The 12,465-nt window shown below is 30.3% G+C and overlaps 1 protein-coding gene across 4 annotated transcripts in view; it reads right to left on the bottom strand.

The window, feature by feature from the left end:
• LOC132754988 (potassium channel subfamily K member 2-like) overlaps window positions 1-12,465 on the bottom strand; it is a 43,453-nt gene that overhangs the window by 11,988 nt on the left and 19,000 nt on the right. The window contains exon 1 of one of the 4 annotated variants that reach the window (XM_060745761.1): window positions 3,026-3,209. The exons of the other annotated variants lie outside the window; for them this stretch is intronic. The gene's annotated coding sequence lies outside the window, so the exon portion shown is untranslated. Of the gene's footprint in view, window positions 1-3,025; window positions 3,210-12,465 lie in introns of those variants that run through there. 4 annotated transcript variants of the gene reach the window in all.

The raw sequence follows: 12,465 nt of genomic DNA, 5'->3' as shown, positions 1-12,465 counted from the left end.
TCGGATTTAACAGATCATATTAAATTTTGAATTCTTCTTAAGCCGGTGCTAGCGGGCGTGGAAGGTAGCTTGCAATTACATGTACCACTACTGTCTGCTGTAAGATTATTTTACATGACATTACTTTCATATTACCGTTTGGAAAAATAAACACTTTACGAATTTAAGAACCAACAAAAATGTTCTTTGTGACAAACCACGTAATGTCATGCCCACGAAATTTAGTGAATTCACATTACTCAATTTAAACAGTAATGTCGTGAATACTTGAAAACACTGACCGAGCGCACCCTGTTCCGTGTGTGGTATTGTACTTTCGTAGTTTTTTTACGGATTACCAACCCTAATGGTCACCAATAGGAATCAGTTTTTTTTTAAAACCTTTATAATTCTTTTTTAAATGGTATAAAACATTTTATTTTTAAAAAAATATGAAAATTTAATCATCCAAGTTTATGATTATATATAGTTAAGTGCCACACCGCCTCTTTGCATTTTTTGCTGAAATTTAAATTACCATTGCACATTTAGATAACTTATTTTTTGCAGAGGAAGTAAGACTTTTTCTAGAAATTATTTATGTTTTTATTTTCATTTTGGACCTATACTATTACAAAAAGACTGTAAAAAACAAGTATCATTCCCTTTTACATTTTCTTATCATTTAAAATAAATACATGCGAGTATAATAGATTCTCTTTTTCACAGACTCGAAACGACACATCTTTTCCAATAACTAAAATCAGTGTTCATACGTATATACAAAATTTAATAAAAAGTAAAGAAAACAAATACATCTTCATATATATACATGTACATATATAAACAAGTTTCTTTTTTGTTTCTTTTTGTTTTATTTGCATTTATAAATAGACTGCGATTATTTCGTCAGGATATGAAATCCTGTTATTTATGCAAAGGTATTAACAGTAATGTCTTAGATATGTATTCCAGACAGAACACAAAGCAAATCAATTTCCAAAGCTATTAGCAAATCATGCTTCAAACCATATGTGCTTTCTCTTTTACTTTCATAATATTTCCTGTTATCATATTGTTTGCGTCTTGAGTTAATAAGACGACAAAGATGTTTCAAAAGAACCAATCATCATTAGCGCTAGAGTCATATAATATGTTATTAAGAATTAACTTTAATGTCATAATCACTTTCATTACCTTCGCGAGTCAAGGTTCATCAAATTAATAAAAAATATGACGGTATAATTATGAGTTACAAATACCTCTTATACACCAACAAGTACATGATTTGCTTTGGCATCTTTGTTCAAAAACACACGAAGTGTGTGTGTTATGATAATTAAGCCAAAGGATTAATTATTTATTAGCACTAACACCTTACTGTTTTGCCAATTAATGACAATACAAATCTAATTACCAGAGACATTCATGATGTAAACAATATAATAAATAAAGGAATAGAAGTATTTGCTACTTTTGTTCTGCGCCAAACAAACAATGAGTAATGGGTTGGCTGATGAAAAGTGTAATATTACAACTTCTTGCAGATCATACAGGATTGTGTACTATTTAAACCTTTGCTAGTGATTCTGATACTCATCTTACATCCCTAACTCTCTCATATGTTAGACAAATCGCGTGGCGGGCATTAAATGACATCATTTCGACGACGCGTGCTTATGAAGACTTCATTTCGGCGTTATGAAAGAAGTTGGAATTACTTAGGCTACTTAAAAAAAATTGTGCTAAAAACTCGATATGAATGACTATGATTTGTTAGTTGATTCAGGGCCACTTTATCGTGTTAACAGTTATGAACGAGCCATTAATTCCGGTCTGTACTGGAAACAAGTTTAAGATTCTTAATACCATATATATCTTTTAGATTGGATATTATATTCAGAAAACACAAAATATTTGGTTGTTAGAATACAAATCAAAATGGTATCTTATCTTGCAGTGCACATTGCTTTTGACATGACATTTATACCCATTTATCATATAACACTCGTGTTGCCGCTCATTTGCCTAAAATATACGAGTTTTCGATATATATGTCCGTACAGTTGAGAGATCTTGGACAATAAACATGAAGTTAAACAAGTTCAAAAGACAAAAACAAGAATTACAAATCAAAACATCAAAATAAATCTTTTTCATTATTTTAAAAAAAATTTTTTTTATATATTTTTATTATTATTTTAATTTAATTTGCTCTTCAATAATTTCTTAAGCATGCAGTTCACAATCACACCATAGTCATCTGATGCAGATATTATTAAATGTTTTTATTGTGGAAATGTGACTCAGCAGTTTAATTATCAGGGAGAAAATGATCATAATGTAAATTATGTAATGGGTATTCATAAATTGTGTACACTCCAGGAGGGAGAGGGCTAATTAACCTGAAGATGCTGATGATGTAAAGTATGTTCGGACTGAATATTTCTCTTACTAGAAATATAAGGTGATATAAAAGAACGTATTCAGATATTTTAAATCAAAACGAATATATCGCGCAAACAGTTTTTGGAAATGTATTATGAATTTAAAACAAACTTTTATATATATGTTATTTGATTTTGTTGATTTTCAGAGAAAATATGTAGACTAAGTGATACAATCTAGTCTTAAATCAAAAAGGCTTCTGATGTATCATTAATTTCATCAACAACTCGTAAGCCTTTCCGTCTTATTTCTCATTAAATGTCCGGTAAATAAAGAGGTTGTACCGACCACCTTGTTATAACCTACATGCTACTTTTAGAACGGAATGATATCATAAATTACACTTCTGTCAATTATAGTTCAACTACGTTTACAAAACTACATCGAATGAAAACCTAGCATTCCAAATAACAGAAGAACGTTCTGTGTATTCTTTTTAAATGATCTTTTTTAAATGAAACAAACCTCATATTTATCTGTCACATATTCCTAAATAATTGAGTACACTGTATTTAAAAAAAAGAAAACCAACGCTTTCATTTAGCAAAGCCGTATCATTTAACCACCAAAATAAAGTAATACATAAAGATAAGCATACCTTAGAGACCGTCACGCTATCCTTTTATCACAGAGCAATTTTCAAGTAACGTTATCAAAGCATGCAATTTCCTTGTTACATTGCTTCTAAAGAATTCTGTCAGAGGCTCCTTGCAGAGAAATACAGGTTTATCGGACAACTGAAAAATGATACTCTCGCTTAATTTGTTAAAGTAATTTCTTACACTGAATATAGTATATTTGTTCAAATACAAACTAACGCCTTTACAAGTAGTCTACTTAAAATTCTTCTTAAAATTCTACTTACAATTATAGAAATTTCGAACTTATATTAGGATAGTATATTTCAGGATTTGTATAGTTATGTATCATATTTGACGAAGTGCATACTTCCAGGTCACATATTTGGTACATAAGTAATGTAGTGATATTAGTGACATACTCGGAGTCATGTAATAAACTGTGATATAAACTTTGACTAAAATAACCAAAGATTGTGTATTGTGATTTAGATAAATTTCGATGTCCTTTAAAAATAAATCACAATTTTCAATCTGCTGTATGAAATAATAACAAAGTTATTGTATAGCTAGGTGTAAGATCATTGTTTTTTTTGTTTGTTTTTTTTTCTTTCTTTCTTTCTTTCTTTCTATCTTTCTTTCTTTCTTTCTTTCTTTCCTTTCTTTCTTTCTTTCTTTCTTTCTTTCCTTTCTTTCTTTCTTTCTTTCTTTCTTCCTTTCTTTCTTTCTTTCTTTTCTTTCTTTTTTTCTTTCTTTCTGTCTTTCTTTCTCTTTCTTTCTCTTTCTTTCTTTCTTTCTTTCTTCTTCTTTCCTTTCTTTCTTTCTTTCTTTCTTTCTTTTCTTTTTTTTCGATTCGATTTATTAATATGTAAAGTAAGGTGTTTAAGTGTATTATAGGTTTTTAGACGTCCTTAAAAAGTTTATTTTCTCTCATTCCTTGTTCAAACTGAGCAAGATAAAGGTATCAAGGTGCAAATAGAAATACTACTATAGAAACACTACTATTGATTCTTATTGGTGTGAAAAGGTTTAGAATGTTTTATATTTCCGTGACAATAGTTACCAACCTCACGACACATGCCAGCTTAAAGTTAAAGTTTATAATTACAACACGCATGTCAATATTGCCTATATAATTACTACAAGCACACTTTTCTTCTTATATTGTACACAACTTTCTTCTTACATTGGACACAACTGTACATTCTTTACTCTTTACACGTAACACATTCTGATCAATCGTTGATTACATGCATACAAATGCTGTTTTATAATTTGCAGATTTGACATTAAGGAATCGTGTTAAAGTGCTGTGCACTACTAGATATCCTACTTGATATCCTCTCGGAAGTCTTGTGTTGCAAGATGTATTCAGTAACTGAATTCATCCCGTGAAAGGCGGTGTGCCTTGTTGATCTTTATTTTCATTATTACTATATATTGTTAAATGAAGAAAAGAAGAAAGAAACCGTTCTGATAGGTTCTTTTATGTTTCCTTAATAAGTTCCGTTACTGCAATGGAAGACTAAAATCAATAGTTATCACCATTTTATATACAATGTTATTCTTGAATGTTGACTTACACTCTCAGTTGTAGACGATATGTTTGCAGATAAGCTGACTCGGACTGGAATTTACATAAATCTTTCATCCTATAAGCAAATGCTTTTGAAATGAGCGTGTTTCGATAGAGTAAAATCACGACATATTTTTTCTACGGCATTCTCCTTCTCCACTATTCGTTCATATAAAATGTTATGATTCTCGTGAAAATTGTGTATGAAACATCAATTTGAAAGTAAAGTAAATATCTCACTTATCAAATGATACTACCGAAAATATTACTAGGATATCTTATTTCGCAATTAAAAGCAATTAAATGTTTCGTAGAAAACATACTTGATATATCAATACATATCTGGATATTATAAGCGGTTTTAAATTTACAGCCTTGTTTAAAATCAGATGAAACCAAGATCATAGTTACAAGATAGTTACAATATCCGTGATCGTAAAATTTACGGTCCCTCCTTCGATATAAATATATGCTTATGTATGCAGAAAATGAAAATTGCATTTGATTAGTGATATTGATTTCAACGAAATAAAGGTAATAACTGATAAAATAGAATACATATTTCATAATTTTCAAAACTTCTTGAAACCGAGAACAAGTGATCCCTAGAAAGCATTAATCACATAATAACATGAAAAGTACAGAGTTCATGAAGGAAAATAAAAAAACTCCAACATCCCTACCCCCCCCCCCCCTATCACCGGCTTGAGAGGTACTACACGATATAAGCCTTTAAATAGATTGAACAGTGAATAGAATCTATATATTTCATAACTGAACTTCAGGCACGACATAAACATATACAATTTATTATTTAATTTTACCCATGAAATATGGTGCTATATCAGTCAAATATATTTCATATTTTTTAAAAATAAATATGAAATATAAATATGAAAGTGGGCGGAGTCAAAACTCATATTTATTTTCAGGGACTTCTTTCGCCGTTTTGTTTGAAAAATCTGATAAATACAAAACAACTTTTTCTTGAATTTTGTTTTGAAAACTATCTAGCATGATAGAAAATGGTCTAACTAAGAAAATTAATCCGAACACACCAATATCTTTAATTCAGTAATTAACGCTGTACAGACGTTTAAAAAGTTGTTTACATGACGTCACAATGTAGCGCCAAACAGCGCGCGCTTACGCATAAATTACTGCGCGCTGTACAATTGCAGTTGGTAGCAAACAAGGGGATTCGTTACCATTTTCTTTGATAATGAAATTAAATAAAAAGGTTATTTTTTCGTATTTCGTGAAATATGGTATATATTTTCACTCAACATGATAAAATGCCACATATTTTCACTCGCCGTACCGGCTCGTGAAAATATGTGGCATTTTATCATGTTGAGTGAAAATATATTCCATATTTCACGCAAACGAAAAAATATCCTCTTAATATACTTATAAAAGTCTACTTATATCACATGCATTTAATAATGTCTAGAAAATAAACTAAACAATGAAATCTCTAGTGAAATGAAATTTGATTGTGTATAACCACTGCAATTCTCCGCCTATTCCGATGATAAGACTTAGATAAGTTTAAGATACATACGTGTATAAATATACATTTATTAGGGGAATAAACCAGTCTTTACATGGATGATAACTTTACATGGACATTTGACAAATTAAAACGTAGATATTCTCAGTATTCGTAGAGCACTCTTTTACGATCTGAATATTTGATTTACATGATAATTGTAATCATAAATCGTCGATGTATTATTTATTATTCATGACCGTGTTTTAACGTAATGAATCAAGAAAGCCAGATACAAAATTAATGAATGCAATTATCGGATGTATTTTGTTCATGAATACGAATAGAATCTAACAGTGGGTATCGCGTAAGTCTGTCTGATCATACGCGTAACTTGTGTACAGGTAAATCTTTCGGATCCTATCTTCTATTCAATGCCTATGTGGATATTGCGAAGATATGTTTGATGGAAACATATAATGCTTTGACTTAAGCAAATATTGGTTCGGTCATATTCAAGAAGATGTGTTTGGGTAAAGTTTTAGGCGTTGGCTATAACAAATATATGCAAGATTCAATTCAATGCCATTGTGTTATAAGAAAATATTAGTTGTTGGCTATAGCCAATCTTTTATTGAAATTTTCTAAAATTAATTTACTATGCAAAGCAAACTTAACGTGCTTATCTCATCTCAATAATTGATCTATGTCGTTTCGTCCGATAAAATATAATGCCTTAAACTATAGCATTTCATAGTTAAAGTGACAAAATGTGACTCAATCAATTTTGTGCTTATTAACTTATATCATAAAACTGTAAGACGATTGCTAATAATTTCTTTGGATTTGGTACAGATTTGCAAACAAGGCGTTTATCAAGACACGAAATAGCCGCCTGGAAAAAGAAAATATATGATAAAAATGCATTAATTATGAACAAAACAAAACTTATATGTCTACATTGTAAAACATTAATGTTGGAAAAGGAGTTTAGCCTGTCATATGTTATACATGTGCATGCCAAAAGAACAAATATGCATGACCACGAACGCAATTTTATCAATTTTATCTTCAATATAAATGACAACACAAATGTTATCACCTGTACTACTATGACGTAAACATAGCTATAAAGAATGCAACACAAGAATGTCTTTCTTCATGTGTTCCAAAAAAAATGACTTTCCGAGCGACTTATACGACAGCCTAGCATTTATATCTAGGAAATCATGTATCTAAGCCATCACTCTCTTTATTCCAGAAACGATAAATTGTACAGTCATAAGGCATTTAACTGTCGTTTCACTGTTCAGAAAAACTAATAGACTTTTAGGATGCCATTGGCTTATATCAAATACATGCTTATTTAACCCATTGCTTCATGAGCATTTTGTGAAAAATGGCTGTTTTCATTGAAAAGTCTCCCGTTACAAGTTCAAATTGCTATAATACTATAAAAACTGCTTCAACACTAATCAAACTTGGCACAAATGTTGACTGGACCATTGCCCTTGCAACAACATGCTCAGGCTTAAATTTTCTGTTACCATGGCAACGAGGGGACATCTCAAAATTGCCAAAAATCACTATTTTGCGTTGATTTTTTCCATCATAATTGATTTCAAAGTGCTGCAACTTCTCAATGGATTGAGATAGAGTCAAATGCTTTTCAGCGTTGGTTACACGTTACCTTATGATCAATCTGAGGTCATTTATAGCCTCTCACAAGTCCAAAATTTTCTTGGCGATGAGGGGGACTCCGCCCCCCTTCAAACCCCCCAAACAGAAGGGGGCACATCCCCCTTCTGGCAACCCCCTGATGTATCTTTGGTTGGGGGGCCGCGCCGAAAAACTGGTCACTTTTTTTAACAAACATTTCTCAAACAAAACAAGTGTTGGGGGCCTAAATAAGGCATTTTTTCACCATTTGAGACAACAAAAAGGGGGGGGGGTGAAAAAGGCGTTAAAAGGCGTGTATATGAAGTAATGGGTTAAGGTGTTATGAAATATATCAAATCAGGCGATTGCAACTGTTTCAATGCGTTTGTGTCAACGCAATTCAACTGTATTTATTGTACCGTTCTTTAAATAACTTCAATATGATTTGTATATCACCATCATCATCATCTATTTTATTTATTGACTGATTTATTGAACTGTAATGTAAACGTTTACTACCTAAATAGTATGCAAAATAAGAAATATTCCCTTGTATTATCATTTAATATCGACTGAAATGGAACCCGTACTATACACGTTTTATACCACTTTCATTATAACTCCTTATTTAAATGTTAAGTCATATACATTATAAAAAAAAACTTCTGTTAATATCTGTATGTAACACATTTAGAGAAGTGCCCATTTACAAAATTGCTTTTGTAAGATAAAAAAGGTAATACAATAAGTGATACAACATATAACTAGTTATTCTAATTTACTATATATTCACGAAAACCTTTGGTTTTTTTCATGCACAATGTTAAAATCATATATAAATCAATTAAGTGTGTGCGCGGGTTGGAGGATGTATAAAACGAAAGAAAAAATACTGAATATATTTAAAAACTAGATCTTCAAACTTTAAAACGTAAAGCAGAACATTATTTAAAACAAATGTTACAGTATAAGATACTTTTTTTTTAACAGACAGTTGTGTGAATATATTGATATGCTCTTCGATCAAATTACTGTAACAAAATACTACCTGAAACAAAACCCATTGGGGAAACGTAACCTGTTTTAATTCTGATGAAATTATAAAAATAAATGAGAGAAAATTTCTGGAATTATCAGTCTTTTCCCAGTGAGTTTAATATGTGAAATGCTGGAGTTAAAAATACAATTCACATAATCATAATAAAATTCAACTGTTGCTAGAAAAAATATTTTTTGTCAAAAATTTATAAAAAAAATGATCGATTTTAATTTTCAAGATAGTAGGTCTCTGCAATTTTAGAAAAGATTGACATAACGGCTGATAACGTTTCGTTCAAGACACATTTATTTGACGTTAAATCAATACGGACCTCTCGCTAAGAAATCGCTTCGTTTGAAATCAATACGTTTTTGGAAAATAAGATAATATCAGATGAGTGTTTTCAATAATGAAACAGCCAATTAGCAAGATAAAGTTGTGACAATAATAAACATGAAAAAAATAGTTATTTCAACAAGTACGAATGTTGTCACACTAAACATATTACAAAACGCTCTAAATATATTATCTCTTATGATAATTCTCTATCAAATAGAGAAGATAGAAACGGGTCTGCAAGTTTAATTAATTATAAAGATTTTTTGTTCCCTGGAACTAGTGACATACGTATTTTTATTTAAATCGTTTTGTAAGCAGGCGACATAAATAAATGCAGAAACAAACTATTAATGCCCAGCATATGACCTTTAAAAAATTAGGTATCTTTATTTTTTTTTTTTAATGATTTAAAACTCCACCAGACGGAGAAAAACATATGTAAACATTCGCATTGAGCAATTTCATTTTCAGGACTGGTATTCGAAAATAAAATTTTAACTTTTTATGATATTTTACAACATATAGAAGTTAATAAATCTCACTAAAATTAAGTATTCATAACGTTCAATAATGGTGGTCGCATCAGCAGTAGATTGCAAACGCTTAAAGGTCCGTTACTAATAAAATATTATTGGTATGATTAAAAACGTATTGATAAAATTACGTATGATGAATCTGTTTTGTGCAATGAAAATGGGTACTTTATTCGTCTACAGAATATTTTAATATGTTTAAAAACAAAGAAGCTGCATATTTCAATTATGAAATCGTTGTAGGATAGAATGTGAACTCGAAGTGTTCTTAACAAAATCTTATAGTCACATTATGGAAAGTTGAGGTATTTGATAAAAAAGATCCAAAGCACATTATCTTCAACAGTTATCTTTACCAGAGAATTGGACAATCATGATGGCTATATTAAATATCCCGAACATTTATTTTCAGTATGATGGAGAAAAGATTTACGTGCATCATGTATTCACCATGTATTATCATCACCCTTAGTGCAGTAACGTGTTAACTCCTATTGAATTCTGTAAGGAGTTAACCAGTTACTGCACTAAGGTGAGGTAAATTATCCGTTTGGCTGATTATGTACTTAATTATGTGAGCATATTATATAAATAGGGAGGTGTTGATACAAGAAATTGTTAATTATAAGGCATTGTCATAACTGGTGTAGTGATATGCAAGCTCTTCATAAGCCAAACTGTGTAACAATGAGAGTAAGTTAAGAATTAATTTGCCTCTGACTTTTCAATTTAGTAAGTAAGCAGGCAAAATATAATTAATATTAAAAAATAATGATAATAAAGGAAATAAAAATATGTGACAAATGTCCAAGTGTAAGAGTTTTCAACGGCAAGTTAATAATTAATTATGATGAAACTAAAGTTTCATGTATACTAGAAATATGACATGATGTTATTTCACTATCTCGGTTGTTTCAGGAAGTTATATATGCAGGAAATGAGTTTTATATGTATTGTATTAAAGTCCCCAAGTGGATAATGTTATCTGCACAGCAGATCAAATATTTAATCCTGTTTTTTATTTGGTATATCATGTTTCACAATAGAGTTTGAAATAAGAACTTTATGATTATATTTTCAAGCGAATATGTAAATTGTGATACCGTCGCTGAAGATAAAATATGAATCGTCTACTGCAATCAGGGATCGGAATAATTCAAAGGCAGACAGAATTGCAAGAATTCTTGTCCTCAAATAAAGCTTATTTCTATTTTCTAAGTTCAGTCGTATCAATACATTATTTGCTATTCTGTTTGAACGTATTGATTTCATTTAATTAAGTACCAATAAAGTAATAACAGATGCTATCTGAATGAAAAAAACTTATTGCAGAATGTTGACAAATAAAAATGCGGTTTTGGAAAAAACCTCAAGATTAAAAACAACGAAAATAAAAACCCATTTTAAATAATTTAAACCAAAAAAAGGGTTTTATAAAACTTAATAATTTTTCTATGAAAATGTAAAGCAATAACCCAAACGAGTAAGGAAAAAAAGGAAATATTAGATAAGTAAATCTTTCCCCCAAAGGCTTTTTGAAAATTTATGTCAGTTTTGTAAAAAGAAAAGAAAAAACCAAATTACGTGAAAAATTAAATTGGGGGTGTAGATAATCCTTTTTGTAAAAATTAAAAGCGGGTAAAAAGTTTTTCTAAATTTTGGGATTTTCGTGGGGAAAAGGCGTTCAGATGTGAAACGGGGGGTTTGAATAGTGAGTGCATTTTTGAAAAAGCCCGGGGAAATTTTCCCCAATTTTTGGTTCTGCCCTTTTTTTAGGGAACCAGAAAGTTGATCCCTATGTATGTCTCAAAATAAACAAAGAAATGATTACTGTCAGGTCAGAATACGATATATTCGTTGTGTAACTAAGGTTAGGAGTACATATACGCAATGTTGACGAACCTTAAAATTGGGTTTCCAAATTTCATAAATTAAGTGACCTAAATTGTTTTATATCAAAATGTCTAAGTGTTTGAAAATAACTTTATAAACAAAAAATGGATTATAATCCAGTTCTAAAATAACGCCTTACAGAAAACCGCAAGGTTTACATAATTATTCAACATCAGTCAATTAAATAAATAAATCAAAAATAAGACAAATGATGTTGCACAAATGTCTCAAACTAAAATAATCCTCATTGATTACAACAAAACGTTACTGTTTTTTCCGAAAATTTGTGTTGCTACTTAATTACAATAAAAGAAACATTGCTAAACTTTTATAAAACTGCGACAAAGACACGACATTGGTGCAAACCTCTTCAGCCTGTTCAAAGTGATTAATTTTCATGTAAAATAGAAATATTGCGCTTGCGTTATTTTGCTTGTTCAATTAACCAGCAATCTGATATTAATAAACGCTGTCAACGACTTACATTCTATGTGTATGTTATTCCTAAGGGGTCATCCTATTTACTTCAAATGGCATACCATGTTTCGTATCAAAGGCAGACAAATTATATATTATGTATTTTATGATATGTGTTCCCATGAGACAGCAAAATTTACAACTTCTGCAATGTACAACATAGAAAAAAACACCTTAACACTTGCATAGAATAAATTGTTTGCATTAATGTTCGCATAAGTGTAAGTTCAGCTTTTCATTATAATACAAATTGCATCATACTTGCTTACTACTCATGTTAAATTACAAAACAGTCAGTGCAAGGGTTATTGTTGAGGTATATAGTACGTAAACTATTTAAATGAATATGAAACACAGAAACCACTATTAAACAAACGGCTGTTTTAACTGTTATCAAATAAGGAACCAATTAAGCATGTATTGAACATGCTTTCCGACAACATTTCATCTTT

This window comes from Ruditapes philippinarum, unplaced genomic scaffold (assembly GCF_026571515.1).
Source record: "Ruditapes philippinarum isolate M1 unplaced genomic scaffold, ASM2657151v2 ctg99_1_1_1_1, whole genome shotgun sequence".
In the NCBI taxonomy this organism is placed as follows: domain Eukaryota; kingdom Metazoa; phylum Mollusca; class Bivalvia; order Venerida; family Veneridae; genus Ruditapes; species Ruditapes philippinarum.
Note: the sequence above shows the minus strand (reverse complement) of the source record. Positions and strands in the feature narration are given on the sequence as shown.